We start from the raw sequence: 15,090 nt of genomic DNA, 5'->3' as shown, positions 1-15,090 counted from the left end.
AATAAAATAGCTACAATTTTAGCAAATATATATATATAAAAAATCTTTTATAAACAAGTTACATACCCCAGCTTTAAATTCTTCATTGTCACGTTTAAATCATTAAGTTGTGGTCAATAAGAAATGGAGTCGTAATGCTCTGGTGTCAATTCTTCGTTGTTGTAGCTACACAGGCCACTGGTTCTGAGGTACACCACAAAATGTATTTAAGGGCTACAAAATGGATTTGATGCCTGTGTTGTTTGTTTGATGCTTAGTTTAGGTTTCTTATTAACTCTTTGCTTCACATTCATCGGACTAGTTGCAGACACTTGATCCTTGAGGACAATCATTGCAAGCTGTGATATCTTGCAGCCTCTCTTGCACTTGACAGCTCTAGTGAAAAAGCTTGGGGTTAAGCACATTGTTCAACAGCACCTTGACAGAAATCACTGTGGGAGGATCTGAGGTCATTCAGTTTCTGAACCTAAGACTTTTCAAAGCCCCTTTGGAGCTTTCTTGCTAGTGGATCACATGCACTGCAGAACTATTGCATAAATCCAGCTTTAAGCATTTAGCCTTCCACAACAAATACATTAATTAATAATGGCTATTTTCTTTGTGAAAGTAAATATTGTATTCTCTCAAAGAAATAAGATATTCAAAATGCAAATGGGGATTGTTTTGTTATACATAAACCTCACCGCTGTAATATTTAAATGCAGGAAATTCCAAATCATTTCAGTTTGGCCGTGATGTTGACCTCTCCCTGAACCTCGATTTCCTTAATTCTAATGAAGGTCACTAAAGTCACGCAGTCCGATTTAAATATGAGTTCCATTCAATGCCGAGCCCCTCACTGGGGTAAAACCAACCCCCTGACATTTAAGCAAGGCTTATGAAAGCCTAGACATATATACCTAGTGACTGGTGTTAAGTGGTGTGAAACCCAGAGGATCTCGGCAGGTTTTGGCCCTTTGAAGCTGACAGGCCCACTCCCTCCTGGCATGCCATGACTCCACTTTCTGATTTATAGGTAATTTATTCAACTGAATAATTAAGGGCCAGTCGGCAGCAGAGAGCATGAATAGCAATAAGCTTGAAGAAAGAATTAGTTTCCTTCAGCTGGTAAAGTTTGTGTGCCCAGGGCAAACCTGTGTTTGAAAAATTATGATTAAAAATGGATTCCACTGCTTTTTTTTTTAGGACTGTTTGATCCACAAGATACTAGAGAAAACTCTTTGAATGTTAAAATTGCATCGCTTTTACCAAGATCACTGCAAATTTGTTCACTCTAATCAATTAGTTTCAGTATTTTTGATGGGGCCAATGTGGGCTTTTTTATTTCACATCATTGAGTCTCATTTTTGGGAGACTTCAGGAGACTACACACTTTAGACAAAAATACAATGCAATATTTTTAAACCAAACAATCGTCTACACAATACGTACAGCAACCTAAAACTTTCAAAAAGGCCAAGTGACACCAGAAAATACAGACAAAAAAAAATCATTCATAGATGATATTTCCGTTTTTCATTAAAAGCATTTCAAATACTTTCAGGTGAATTCAGCTGTCAAATAAAAGGGGCAGTGCAGGAAAATCTCTTTCTCCCCCAAACAATGTTTTTGTTTTCATGTTATAAACTAAGAGAAGTATTTATTTTCCATCAAACAGCCCCAGTTTTATGTTTGGTTTTTTTGAAAAATACTTAACATAATACTTGAAAGAAATTATAGTAGAAAGATCTGCAAAGATCTGCGAACGCAACCTGAGGGGTTTATGTGTGTAGGTGTGGGTGCGCGTGTTTTTAGCAGATTGGACCAATTTGAAATCCAGTAAATTGGTCCAATCTGAATAATGTAAAATACAAAATTGACATATAGCGAACCATGTTAGCATGACAATAAACTGTTTCATCACCATTGTAATGTTCAAACATTAAATTGACATTCTTATTTTCATTAAAAATGTACTTTTTAAAAAATGATTACCCTAATGCAGAGCCTTGATGTGGACCTTTAATGACTTCCAGGTAAAAGGAAGAAAAAAACACTGAGTTGGACCTTCAGTAACTTACAAACTAGCTTTTATGTCAGGAAGAAAGACATCTTACTGGTACCAGATGTCATGATCCAGCTGCTCCAAGCTAACTGTTCTTGGGAACTGAAATGTAAAATAAGCAACCGGAAATAATTTAATTTGCAAATAAACGGATGCTTTATAAAAAATAAAATAAAATGCAATTTTCACACACGTTAATCTGTTAATCTGAGTTTTTATTGAAATTTATAATATGAAGCTTGTTTTTATTAGACCTATCACTTTCTCTTAGCCTGCTCGGAAAGGCTAAAATCAGCTAAATCTGTGCATGCCAGCAGTATTTAAAGGACCTTTTTCATTGGAAATTGTTTAAGAGGATGCCACATTTTGATGTGAATGTGTCAGCATTTTGAACAATACTGGTGGGTGTTCATGTATCCAGTATTAAAAGAATTTGCTTTCAAAATGTCACCTATTTGAGTCCAGTTTGTGATGTATTTATTTTGCATTTTTCCTGCTTGTTTCTGTAAAAATAACTCGGTGTTTGTTATTTTTGGAGAAAGGGCTGTAAAACTGAATCACCCGTTTCTGTCACTGTCATCTGACTGTTTGAGGGAGAAATGCAGAAGTTTCACTTAAGACAGGTTTAATAGGGAAACCCTGGAGAGACAAAATAGAGAGAAAGTCACAATGTGCAAAAACACTGCAAAAGGAAAGCAAAATGTCCTAAAATGATTGTTTTAAAATAAAGTCTAACAATGAATATGCAAAACATAGATATTTTTGTTATGCTGAGAGGTGTGGTGTGGAAAGAGAAATCAGTCAACCTCGGTTGTGCAGCAAATAAAGCTGGTTTATTAAGTTTGGTGCAACACAGCAGATTTAAAAAATGGCGGCCCTTCCATCAGTCTTCCTGCTACATCCAGCTGTACACTTATATATTTAGATATGTAAACCTTCTCAGTTTGCATTGGCCAATTATCGTAGTCTTCCAGAGTGGGGAAAAGGGAAACAAAGTTAACTTTCACATACGCAATGTCAACATTAACAATTATTAATCAATACTAAAATATCAGGCAAACATTTTATGTATGCAAAATGCATAAATCATTTTACACTTTTAATTACTTTAAGCTTCAACCAATTAAAATCCAGTTCTTATCACTTTCTATAAAAGAGCTGGGTTTATGACAGGCCTCCTCATTAGCAGGGTCCCAAGATGGCTGCCACAGAAGACACACCCACAAAGTAACAAACATTTCAACCACACACACACAGAAGGTTCATTTACACTCAATATAACTACAAAGAAGGTTAGAGAAAAAAAAATGCTTCTTAACAATTTTACTCAGACCAAGAAAATGACGTAGCAGAGACAATGAGGATTCGTTACAAAGGGAAGAATATGCGTCAAATGTGCAAAATGCATCGGGCTGACATTATCAGAAAGTCAAAGATCAGCGTAGATGGTTCATCATCTCCACACTGGTGACATGTGAAAACTGTCTCCACACTTAATTTATTTGAGGCATATCAGAATATCAAAATAATGAATCTGTCAAAGCGATATGACATTAAAGTTAGAAAAACAACAACTGCCTGCAGATGTCTTTACCAAAATTCTATCTGTCCAGTGATAGATAACCTGGACCAAAATAACCGGCCTTCCCCTGAGGCAAAACACACACACACACACACACACACACACACACACACATGCACATGTATAGTGGAAGTTGCCTTTAAAGATAAACAATTGCATAGCTGAAATCCATTCTAAATGGCAACAGTGCAATAATCTTCAAGGTTTGAAAATCTATCTCTTGAGCAGAATAATTTAACCAGGGTGTGACAGTCGTAGATAGACACAAACACATGCTCCTGCTCCCGTTTCTTTGTAATTGAGGCCTCTATGATAAGTTGGGGTCAGAAACATAATGGAGCACAGAGTCCATTAAAACATGTGCACAATTAGGTGGGAAGCAAACACTGCTGGTGGCTTATAACCCCACTCCATTATTGTACAAATGGAATGACTTTACAATCTCACTCGGTCCCAAAAGCAGCGACTTGTGTTTGTTCTGTGCCCGTCTAACTACAATGACTGTAAATTACATCTACAGTATCTATTGAGCCAGTGTGATGATTTCAGCTATGGTTGCAACAAAAACATACCCTGATACAGCATGTAACATTTCAAATGCAAGACACCTCTTTGCCTCCAAGTTCCTCTCTTCAGCTTCCTTCATTAGGACATTACTTCCAAAGTGAAACCTTCACAACCACTCGCTTTAAATAGTTATTACCTTAGTTGTCCATGTACGAAGTATCAAATCATTCCAGCTAAGTTTGAAAACACAACTAGAATTTAATTTGTGGTTTGACAGAAGCTCACATAGCAACCTACACTGTGCCAACTCACACCATCTGTTATTGAGCTAGATTATGCAAGCTGCACAGTGTCCGCTGTGTCAGTTTAGATAGTACCCCACTGCAACACTTGGTACTCGGTTTGAATCAATAACTTCTTTGTTTCTAATTTTTTTTTGTTTTGTTTGTTTGTTTGTTTGTTTTTTTCCACATGGAGCCGTACAGCTTCCTTGCAGATACACAACCTTAAGACCCAAATCAAAGTTCTTGTGTTCACAGGTCACTTTGTAAACATGTTTGTGTGATTATTGGAGGCTAATTTGAAGATTCGCTTTGCTGCGTTGATCACAGCTTTTCTTACTCCTGGTCATCCAACATCGGAGTGTTCACTGTGGCTGCTGTGAGCTTCCACTTCACCGTTTGCATGTTCAGACAGATGCGCCAAAGCTTTATTTGTTTGTATTTGTATTGATCGTTTTTGTGCTGTACTTGTCAGCAGAAATTATACCCTGCTAAGGACTAATACAATTTGAATCATGGCATTTCAAATGATATTGCAGAGGTGTGCTGGTTTCAATTGCATACTGTATTCTGAAAAAGCAGGAAGGAGAGACAAGTGATCCTGTTTGCCTCTGGCTATTAGGCAAACATGTAGCATAAGCTCAAGGAAGCTTAATAAGTACAAAGCTTTGTAAAGCTGAAAAGATCTCTGTGTGCGTGCGTGCATGTGTGTGTGTATTATTAGCAGAGTATTATTTTTACATATCAATAGATACATATTATGCTTTAAAAATTATTTAAAGAGCTGCCAGAAATAACAAGAAGGAGATTTAAGTCATTTTATGCCCTGGACAAACTTGGATATTGATTTTCAAAGCAGAGCGTCATTCATCAATGCGATCTAGTACCATGTGTGACAGCACATAACACTAACATCCTCCATCATTTATCTTTTAGTGTCAGGTGTTTGTACTGACTGGTGGCACCACTAATTTCACCCAAAGTTGTCCATATTTTTTTTTTTTTTTCAAATTCTACTCTGTGTGACAAGATTCAAAGACAACTGTGAAAGTGAAATTATTTGGCTGTCAGGTCTGATGCAATGTGACATTTTGGCATTTTGAGACTAATGAGTTTCTGTGTCATTTACAGAGTCTCAAAGACATATTGGATTTTCACAGGATGATAATATTCTAAAGATTGAATTTGCATTTGGAGCTTATCTTTTGGTGTAATTTACTTTTTCTCAGTTTAGACAATGTATCAAATGGTGAATTGCTCAACTTTTTAGTTCATTTCTGCACTAAAAATATAGTTACCTATCAAAATCTAAGCAATACAAATTTCACAACACTTCCTTATATTTTGCTGTGCAAGCAACAACGTTTTGTCTTCCTATATGGTTAGAATGAGCATTTCTAAGGTGTTATGCTTTCATTATATTTATTCTGTTCATTTATGTTTCTTTTCTAGTTAAAAAATATATTGCAGAGAAAAGTCCTTTAAAATATTTGGGATGTTTATTTTTTTTATTATTTTTTAATATATATATACAGTATATATGCGGATCTTGATGTCAGCAGACAAATACATACCGGTCTACTGGGTCTATGTGTGGATTTATGTGTAAATTCATATATAGATCTAGGTTTCCCATTCAAAGACTGAGGTTCCTCATGGTTTGTAACATTAAAAGATCCATAGCATCACAAATCCTCCACCAAACTTGACAGTAGGCATAAGGTAATTTTAAAAACAGTCATTCTAAGCTTTAAATGTATAACCCAGTAATACAGATTGTCATCTAATTCCTATTACAAGCTCCTCTGCATTGTTTCCTCTTCAAAAAACAGTTAAATATAAGCTAAAATAATTTGTTTGGGGTGTCATTAAGTGTGACACTAGTGGCTCAGAAAAAAATAAACTTTTTTTTTTCTCTTGTATTAGCTCAAATTTAAAGCTTGTTTTTGCTTAATTTGTCAGTGTGAGACAATGCTTGGCCTATAAACCATTAATTTATTTTCATGTTTTGTTTTGGTTTTTTTCAGCACATTTAACCAGTGAAGATTGCAGTAAGTTTATTACATACCAAGTTTTACCTACCTTCTGAGCTGGACATATATAGAAAATAATACTAGATATTCAGTTATACCCCTTTGTGTTTACCTTTAAATTCCTGCAGGCTGTAAAACCAGTACAAATGATTAGACTCCAATATCATGGATGCTTGACTGCACAACCTTTATCTTGTGCAATTTGCTATATAATGATACCTTATTGATTTAATATGGGTTAGCACATCCAATAATCAAGTTACAGCTATGTCAGTGTCAGAACAATAGTCCTGTTGGTGCAAGCAATTAGGCTGCATAGCGATACCAACGCCAGTAGTCACTGTAATATGTTTTGCAAGGCTGGGAGTCATTTATGTAATATGTCTGAGTTCCTGCTGTCAAATAGAAATACAGTTAGACTAATGTATGCAATCCCACAGGCTTCGTATTCCTGGGGATGAGATGTATAACAGCTGTACATAAATACACACCACTTCCAAGAGTATTTTTATACAAGCAAAACTGATGCCACTCATCTAGTGCATTGCTGCAGTATCATGCCGCATTCAATAAAAGCAACCAATGCATTTTTCAGGTTGACTAGGTTGCAAATCAAGCTAAGAAGGGGAGGTGGGTTAGAGAACGAGGGGTAAATTTATTGCCCAGTCTAATAATTAAGGTCAGTAATCGAAGTGACCGAGTCTCAGTTTAGTGCAATTTAAAAATCAGAGCTGCTAAACCAGGAATCACTTGGCAAAAGGAAGGGTAACGTAAAATAAAAACATCCTTCAAGTGAAAGCAGATTTTTTGTCTTCATCACCTTCCTTTCTTTTTTCTTTTTGCTGTATTTTCCTAAAAGCTTCAAACAAAGGCCCTTAACAATCACAGAAGCAATATTGAGGGAAAACAAGCGCTAATATATAAAACCCATGAATCCTAAGAAAGGTAAAAAGTGCTCTTGCAGACAAATAAGGAAGTCTGAGCTTCATCTTGGTTCAATACGGCTCTAAATGAATGAACACTTGACTGTTTGTGAAGTGACTCCATCTGCAGCATGGCTGCAGAGGAACTCCTTTATTATAGTTATACCTCACTAGTACAGAGTTGGAAACCTCTTCAGAACTGCCTTAGTTCTTCATTGCATGGACATATTATCAACATGGTGTCACAGAAGTTCTTCAAAGATTTTGTTTCATGTTGACACCATATTATCATGCAAATGCATGATGGCTGCATGTCCATGATGTTGATTCTGGAGACTACTGAAGTAGAGCTCATTATCATGTTCAAGACCACAATTTGAGATAATTTGAGCTTTTTGTCTTTTTCTCATCATCAGACTGGTTGTAGATATTAGACAAAGTTGTCCAAAACACTCAGGTAGCGAGTTCAGTTTGGTACTGTGGGGACCAAAGTCTGCCCATATTATGAAAGATAAACAATCTTGCTTAATTACACAGTAGTTAGAGTACTATCACTAAATTATATATTTTCTGTACTTTATATTTATTCATATATTTTTCAAGTACAGTAATTGAACATTTGAGTATTTTTAAAACAACAAATTCCAGTATTGTTTTTGCAGTGATCTAAAAATACCTCTGTATAACTGCATATATTTTTGCGCACACACACACAATGGGCAACGGCCCATCATTCTGCAGGACATGCGTCACAATTCATCCAATGACAATTCTAAACTCTAAAAATACTGAAATGTAGAGGAGTGTTGCAGGTCTGGTCGGCTCTGTGTGTGTTTAGCTGTCTTTCTTTGTGCCCTTTCTCTGTTTTTCCTCAGGTGGACAGAATGCAGGTTGGTGCCAATTTGTGAACTCCAGAAATAATTGGACAGAGAAGAATTTGAAAGGGCCAGTCAGGACTTGGGACTCTTCTACAATAGAAGCTTACCTGGGAGGCTGCTCTCTCCCCTCCTCCTTTGCTGATGGCTGTTTGGCGTTGCTGCTCTGGAGCATTTCTTTTGTTTGTCAAAAGGTTTGTGCCAGGACTGACACAGCTTGGGAAGTTTGGGCTACCCTTTACAATTTCACACATACCTTTCTGTCTTGTTAAACATGCTAGGCGGTAAGTTAGTTCATGACAATAAAGAAATGAGCCACAGTTCCTACTAAGTTTATGAAATGCTTCACATTTATTACACAAATATTAACTTGAGTTTAAATGTTGTGTATCTGAAATATAGAGAGATTTTTTTGAGCATCAACTTAAAACCATGCTTGATGTTCTCTGAGCAGTGCTGTTAATCATCATCAAACCACAATGTGTGGTAAGCATTTTCCACTCTGGGCTCTTTTGCTGACAAAGTAAAAGGAACAAACACACACGGTTTCCAGTGGTTGGTTCAAATTCAGACTTTCATCCAAATCTGTCTTACTTCCTTACCTATCACTAACTGTTGCTTGGAAACTAAACCATTAACCACACTGAACAATGTACATGCATTGATTCAGTAAACCAAAGATATATCAACAATCATACTATTTGAAAAAAAAAAAAAAATATATATATATATATATATATATATATATATATATATATAAGTTTTGTCAAATTACAAACGTTACTTCAAAAATTACAGTCTGCTTCAGAGAATTTGCTACAAATGCAAACTGGTTTACTGCAACTTCTGCAAGTTGAACCCACAATCAGTGCAGCAGTAGCTTCACCAGGAAAAAATGTAAGGAAAATATTTTCTGCACAGAGCAAAAAGAACTGAATTCTTCAGAAATTTGTACTGAGAAAGAGAAACAATGAAATGTAAACGCAACCAGAAAACATGCAGAAACATTTATAGAAACTTAATGCAACACAGCTTACGCTCTTGGATTTGTGGCTCTGATTGGGCGAAAATCTGTCCCTGTTTTAATCACTACTCCAAATCGCCTATACAAATAATTATTTTGTATGAGTTATTAAACATAAAGAGTGGAAAATAAAAACGTTATAAGTTGCCATATGTTAGTTTGATCTTCCTGCAAAACAAACAAGCTACCTGGACGCATTTGTTAATCAGCTTCAGCATGACTTTTTGTTGTAATTTGCAATAGTATTAAATATACATGCATGATTATAAAAAATAAAGAGGTGTGTGTCCCTTTGCTGTGTCAGTGAAGATCTATGGGAAGACAAAACCAACATTAGAAGTTTTGTCTATTATGTCTTGGAAAAACGTTGCTAAAATTTTCAGGCTTTTTTTTTTTCCAGTTCCTCAAACACACTGAACTGTTGATACAAAAAAGAAAAGGTTCCCACTTTCGACTTAAAAAGCATGTTTTCATGTATTTTGTTTACAAAGATAATAATTTTAATTATTTTCTTTTTGTCCTTTGATTTAATTTGACGTTTTTATTTTACCACTAAACGAGCACACTCACAGCAGCCCACTCAACCTTTTTTGTTCGTAGTCTGAAAAGTCTCTCCATTAGTGTGGGAAGTGGGGAGCTGCAAAAGCTGCAGACTTCTCTTGAGATGGCTAAATATGATGCCAGAAGATTTTTTTTTTATAAAGCGACATTTGAACTCACAGATGCTTAAGTGCAAAATTTGGAAGTATGCTTGCTTTTCCCTCAATCAGATGGAAATCCTGTTCACATGTGCCCCCATCACATATGTGCAAGTGGCCTAATAAAAGTCGAGCTAAAGTTTGAAACTTGATTATTTTATTTTGACTTGTCTGTGTTTGGTGTTGCAGTAAAAATGCAAATGTCCTCTTTTTCAGCTCTCAGTCACACAAAACCAAGTACAGACACACAACACTACTTTAGAACTGATAGAAAAAACTCAAATGATACACAAAAAAAGTTTAAGGATCTCGCTGTCTTGCAATGTGTTGAGTTTTCCTTAGCTTGTTTATTAACAATGAAACTAGCTACCCACTCTTCCCGAGATTGGTTTGTGCAATGTGATTTCTGTCAAATATGCAAATGTAGCCATTTTTGTGAATGTTGAATAATTTATTGTGATTACTATTCCATCTGTGTTTGCAGTTTACTTTGCGTTTACTGCTTTGTACCATCTGAAATTACAGCTTATAAATCCGTACATCAAAAGGTTTCGCTTCGCATCATTTCCATTTTGGCCTTCAAATGAATTGCCCAGCGACAAATCTACATGTAAGGCATGGAAATTATACTTTCTTCGCTGCCTTTTTCACATGCTCCCCCAACTTATGCAGGTTTGTCTTCTTCCTGTACCCAGCCGCCCACCCGATTCGATAATTAGCTGTGCCTGTTCAGGTGTAATAATGTCTCGGGCAGTGGCAGATGTTAACAGATACAATCTGTTCTTTAGCATGTAAAGAACCTCCTGTCGTGCCCAATAACTCACTCACTTAGTTACAAAAAGTCGTTGTCACTGTGTGATTGTGCCGTGACATCCACACACTCTTCCCCACAGTCTTATCCACACACACTTCACCACTTACTGGAGCCACGCTGGTGTTTCCGCAGTCCTTTACAATTGTGCCCCCTCTTGGTAGCTGTTGTCACAAAAGCTAAAAGACGAGTGCTCGCAGCATGGAGACTACAAATCCAGTAATTCTGGCTTAAGTGGAATTTTCTTCTCAGTCTATAATTTAATCTGCTTGGTGCATATCCGGCTCTGTATTTTACTTTTCTTTTATGAAGCTGCAAAATTGGATAATAATAATTGAATGCTCTTATGTGTTTTATCCCACTGATTAAAAAGTTTTCTATGTATAAAACTACGCCATACTTATACACATGTCATTTTTATGCTTCAACCACTGAAATTACTGGAAAGCATTTTTTTTTATGTCTAAAGATGTGATGCACATCCGTGGCAAACTGTAATTTACGTGATCCCTCAAATTATTTGGCTGTTCCCTTTTCAAGTGCTGCAAGATCTCCTTACAGCATATAGTAGGGAAGGATTCTGCAAGGTTGAAATTGGATGCTTTGGGCCATTAGACAAAAGAGTTGAAGCCAGGGAAGCAGAAGGAGCAATGAGGGAGTAAAAGTCAAGGCATCAAATACTAACTGATCCATGGAAAACAGCTATTTTCTATTTACTGACTTTAAAGTCTTTTTATGAGCTCCCCAAAAGCGAAAGGGTTACAGCTCATGTCACATAACTGATGTGTTTGGCTTGGATGCACCCAGGGAGTTCCTCCCTGCTGTTTGTGTCCTCCTTGTATCTTTTTCTGAAACGTTTGAGTGTTCAGCAGAGTTGTTCACAATTATTTTTCCCCCCCCAAGAGGAAAATCAAGCCCAACGTCTCTGAGGGAGAAGTCCCAGGCAGGTTACAAGGCTCCCATACCTGCAATATACATTTTCACATTGGATTTAAGCTATGCAGTCTACCTGAAACGGATAATTAATGCACATTATGAATTCGTATCATTATCCTGAGGTCTAATTTTAATATTTACCAATTTTAAATATTCATTCAAAGTGCAATATGAAAAACATAAATTTACTGCTGCGAATAATTTTTATAATTCATGATGCGCAATAATTACCCCATTAAAAAGGTAAATATGCAGATATGTTTAAAGACAAAGAGGTGAAGTGGAATAACACTGGTTTATTTAGAATTTTACATTTTTGAATAATAATGTAAGTGCTTTTAATTTTGAAAATTCATCCAGATCTTTTAAATTACATTTGCTTGCAGTAAGAGAACAGGATGTCAGAATAAGTAAAACATGCTTTGTTTTCTAAGATCATTCAAAGACATTTGATTCTGAGTATAGTTTGAGAAACACCGTCAAGTGATAAATCTGAAACTGTTCGCATAAACAAGTTGGGGCGAACCAATTATCTGCCATGTAACGTACCCAATTTTAAACCAGAAATAGCTCTGCTGCTTAATGGTAGTATAAAATAAAAACAGAAAAATCCCATCAATTCCCTTTGCAGGCACATACTGTCAAAAAATCCTGCCAAGTCTCTATATGTGCTGCCTGTATGTTGCCATGACAGTTTGACGGTCATAAATAAAGACCTTAAATCCAAGTCCAGTGTGTGAATCTAAGTCAGGTTTGGAATCTTTTAAACCTTGCTGGCAAAATCAGTTTCTTCCCTCTGTTGTTCGGTGATGATAAAATGGCAAAAAAAAAAAAAAAACATAATAAATGAAACATGAAAATATTAAAATCTGTGTCTTGCAAATAAATACAATCAAGTGACAGTTTGAAAGCGACAAACAAATGCAAAATAAAATATTGATGATCTATTGACATTGCTCTCCTTAGTTAAAAATGTAAAAAGAAAAGAGGAAGAGGGGAAGTGAAAGCACAGGATATGCAAGAATCAATGCTGAGAGGCTATATTTACCAAAGTCCAATTAGACAAGAGGAGACTGGAGCCCACTAATGACCTGACATTTACACGCGCTGAACTCTTGATTGCGATTACATTGTGTGGTTGTGGGAGAGTGTGCGCATATGAGAGACAGAGGGAGCGTGCGAAGCAGGATTAATGACAGAGAGAACAGAAAAAAGCAATGGTTGTTTGGCGAGTCTCACATGTCACTTCTTGTAAATTTATTCTTATAAAAAAAAAAAAGCCAGGATCAAAGAAACGGTGAAATTTTAAAGCAGCAGACAAGCAAAACCGCCGCCAACCAACCAGTAAATCCTCCAAAATGTACTTGGTATTGATCAGATTGTCTCACTGAACCAACAAACAGTTTCTGCTTTACATCTTATTAAAAGCAAAATATATAGAAGAAAACAAAATGTGTAGAAGAAAAGGCAGCTGTGTTGTGGCACATTTGGTCCCAAATGTACTACTCACTACTCACTACTGTGAGGATTGTAACCTTAAGTCCAGGTTCAATATGAAATGTACACATGGACACAGATCTGCTTGACAGCCATCTGGTGTGATTGGCCATCATGACTTCATATTGCTGCTAATTTAACCAGAAAAAGTTGAAAATGATTTAAACAAGATGCACAAATCAATACCATGAAAAACTTAAAAGGCAACCAGTAATATATTTCCAGTCACAAACACTCATCAAAAGAAGGCAAACATCAAACAAGAAGTACCAGAACAGAAAAGTAAATGATCTGAACTTCAGTTTGAATGGTTTTTTTAAAGTAATTTATATATAGTTTATAATGTGTATGTTTCTGTTTGTTTTTAATGGCATTGTGGATAGACACAAGTTGATTTCCAACAGTGATGAAATACATCCAAACTCTCCAAGAACAGGATGTAGTCCTGAATAAAATTATATAAAAAGTTAATTAAGTTCAGGAATTATATTCAAAAAGTCAAATAGATATTATAATATTAATATATGTACCTGTTCAATTAACTATTCAACTCTTTGTATGAACGCAATTTAAAGTTATTATTTTTATTATTATTATGAATATTAAAATCATTACCATCAAACCTGATTGATGAAAATCCAAAAGTTAGTTTCTCTGAGAATTGGAATATCATTTAAACCCAGTAAATTTGAGGGTTTCTATGTAGACGTGATGTTATTGCCTGTTGTGGCCTTAACAGTCATGGACTGCTGACTTCAATGTTCCAGCAGAAAGTTGTCAACTTCATCCTCACTGACAACTTCAATGTCATTTCTGTTCACAGAATGATGTATTTCAAGGATATTGATGTCGAGTAGAAGAAAAAATTGTGAATAAAGTGCAAAAGCAGAAAGAGCAGCAGATTTTAAAACAGATCTTGTTGAAGAGAATTAGTTTGAACCACAATTTGTGGATTTTGACTGGAGTCTTGAAGATCTGTCAAACACAGGATACGGGATACGACGTCTGGATGCCTTGTGTTTAATCCACTTCTGAAGCAGAATCAGATGTACACTCAGATGCATTTTATCCACTCTGTGGAGAAAACAGACTGGACCATTTCTCAGTGGTACAAAGTTCTATTTTTAGATAAAAGTGAATTTTTAATTTTATTTGGAAATCAAGCTTGTAGAGTCAGACGGACGAGGGGAGCAAGAGAACCCAAGATACCGTCTGCAGTCTCACTGTGTATTTTTTTTCTAACTTACTACTAAAGTAGTTAAGAGATTAATTAACATGTTCAACTAGAGATTATACACTAATTAAAAAAAATACTAATTATCAGTTATGAAAATTCAGAAGAAAAAAAAAATGTGTACAGGATTCTTGAAAAACAAAACATAATCAATGAAAGTATGACAATATTTGAATTTCAATTACAGTAAAAGCTCGATACATTCAGCTGCTAGTTTACAAAAAGTATATATTTTTTCCCATGGCAAAGCAATGGGCAGGAAAACTGTTTACATGTTGTGCAACGTCCTCAGAAATATGTCTAAATGTTAGAGTAATTAGAAAACTGATTTCTTATCAATGAGGGATCTGTTTTAGGTAAATGTACTCAGCAGCAGCCCTGTTCAATTTATGTTTCTGGTTTTCTCTCGTGTATTTTGTTCACCTAGAGTCGACTCAGTGGGTTTTCAGTTTCAATTCATCTCCACAGTGAAGCAGAGGTGGAGGTGTGATGAGACTTGTATAATTTGCTAATATTTTTACAGATAATCTTAGCTGGTTTAATTCTTCACACCTTTATTGAGCTTTATAAATGTCTTTGCATTTCATGGTGAAAGTCCTTAAGATGTTCTGGCGTTTGTAGCTCGCAAAACAGCTCATAGACACT

General features: G+C 35.8%; 1 long non-coding RNA gene across 1 annotated transcript in view; it reads left to right on the top strand.

The window, feature by feature from the left end:
• Positions 1–8,964, top strand: part of LOC103142813 (uncharacterized) — a 19,158-nt gene extending 10,194 nt beyond the window's left edge. The window contains exon 2 of the long non-coding RNA XR_476729.1: positions 8,246–8,964. This is a non-coding gene — a long non-coding RNA (uncharacterized LOC103142813). The remainder of the gene's footprint in view (positions 1–8,245) is intronic.
• Positions 8,965–15,090: the final 6,126 nt, after the last annotated feature.

This window comes from Poecilia formosa, unplaced genomic scaffold (genome assembly GCF_000485575.1).
Source record: "Poecilia formosa unplaced genomic scaffold, Poecilia_formosa-5.1.2 Scaffold102, whole genome shotgun sequence".
NCBI classification, from domain to species: domain Eukaryota; kingdom Metazoa; phylum Chordata; class Actinopteri; order Cyprinodontiformes; family Poeciliidae; genus Poecilia; species Poecilia formosa.
Note: the sequence above shows the minus strand (reverse complement) of the source record. Positions and strands in the feature narration are given on the sequence as shown.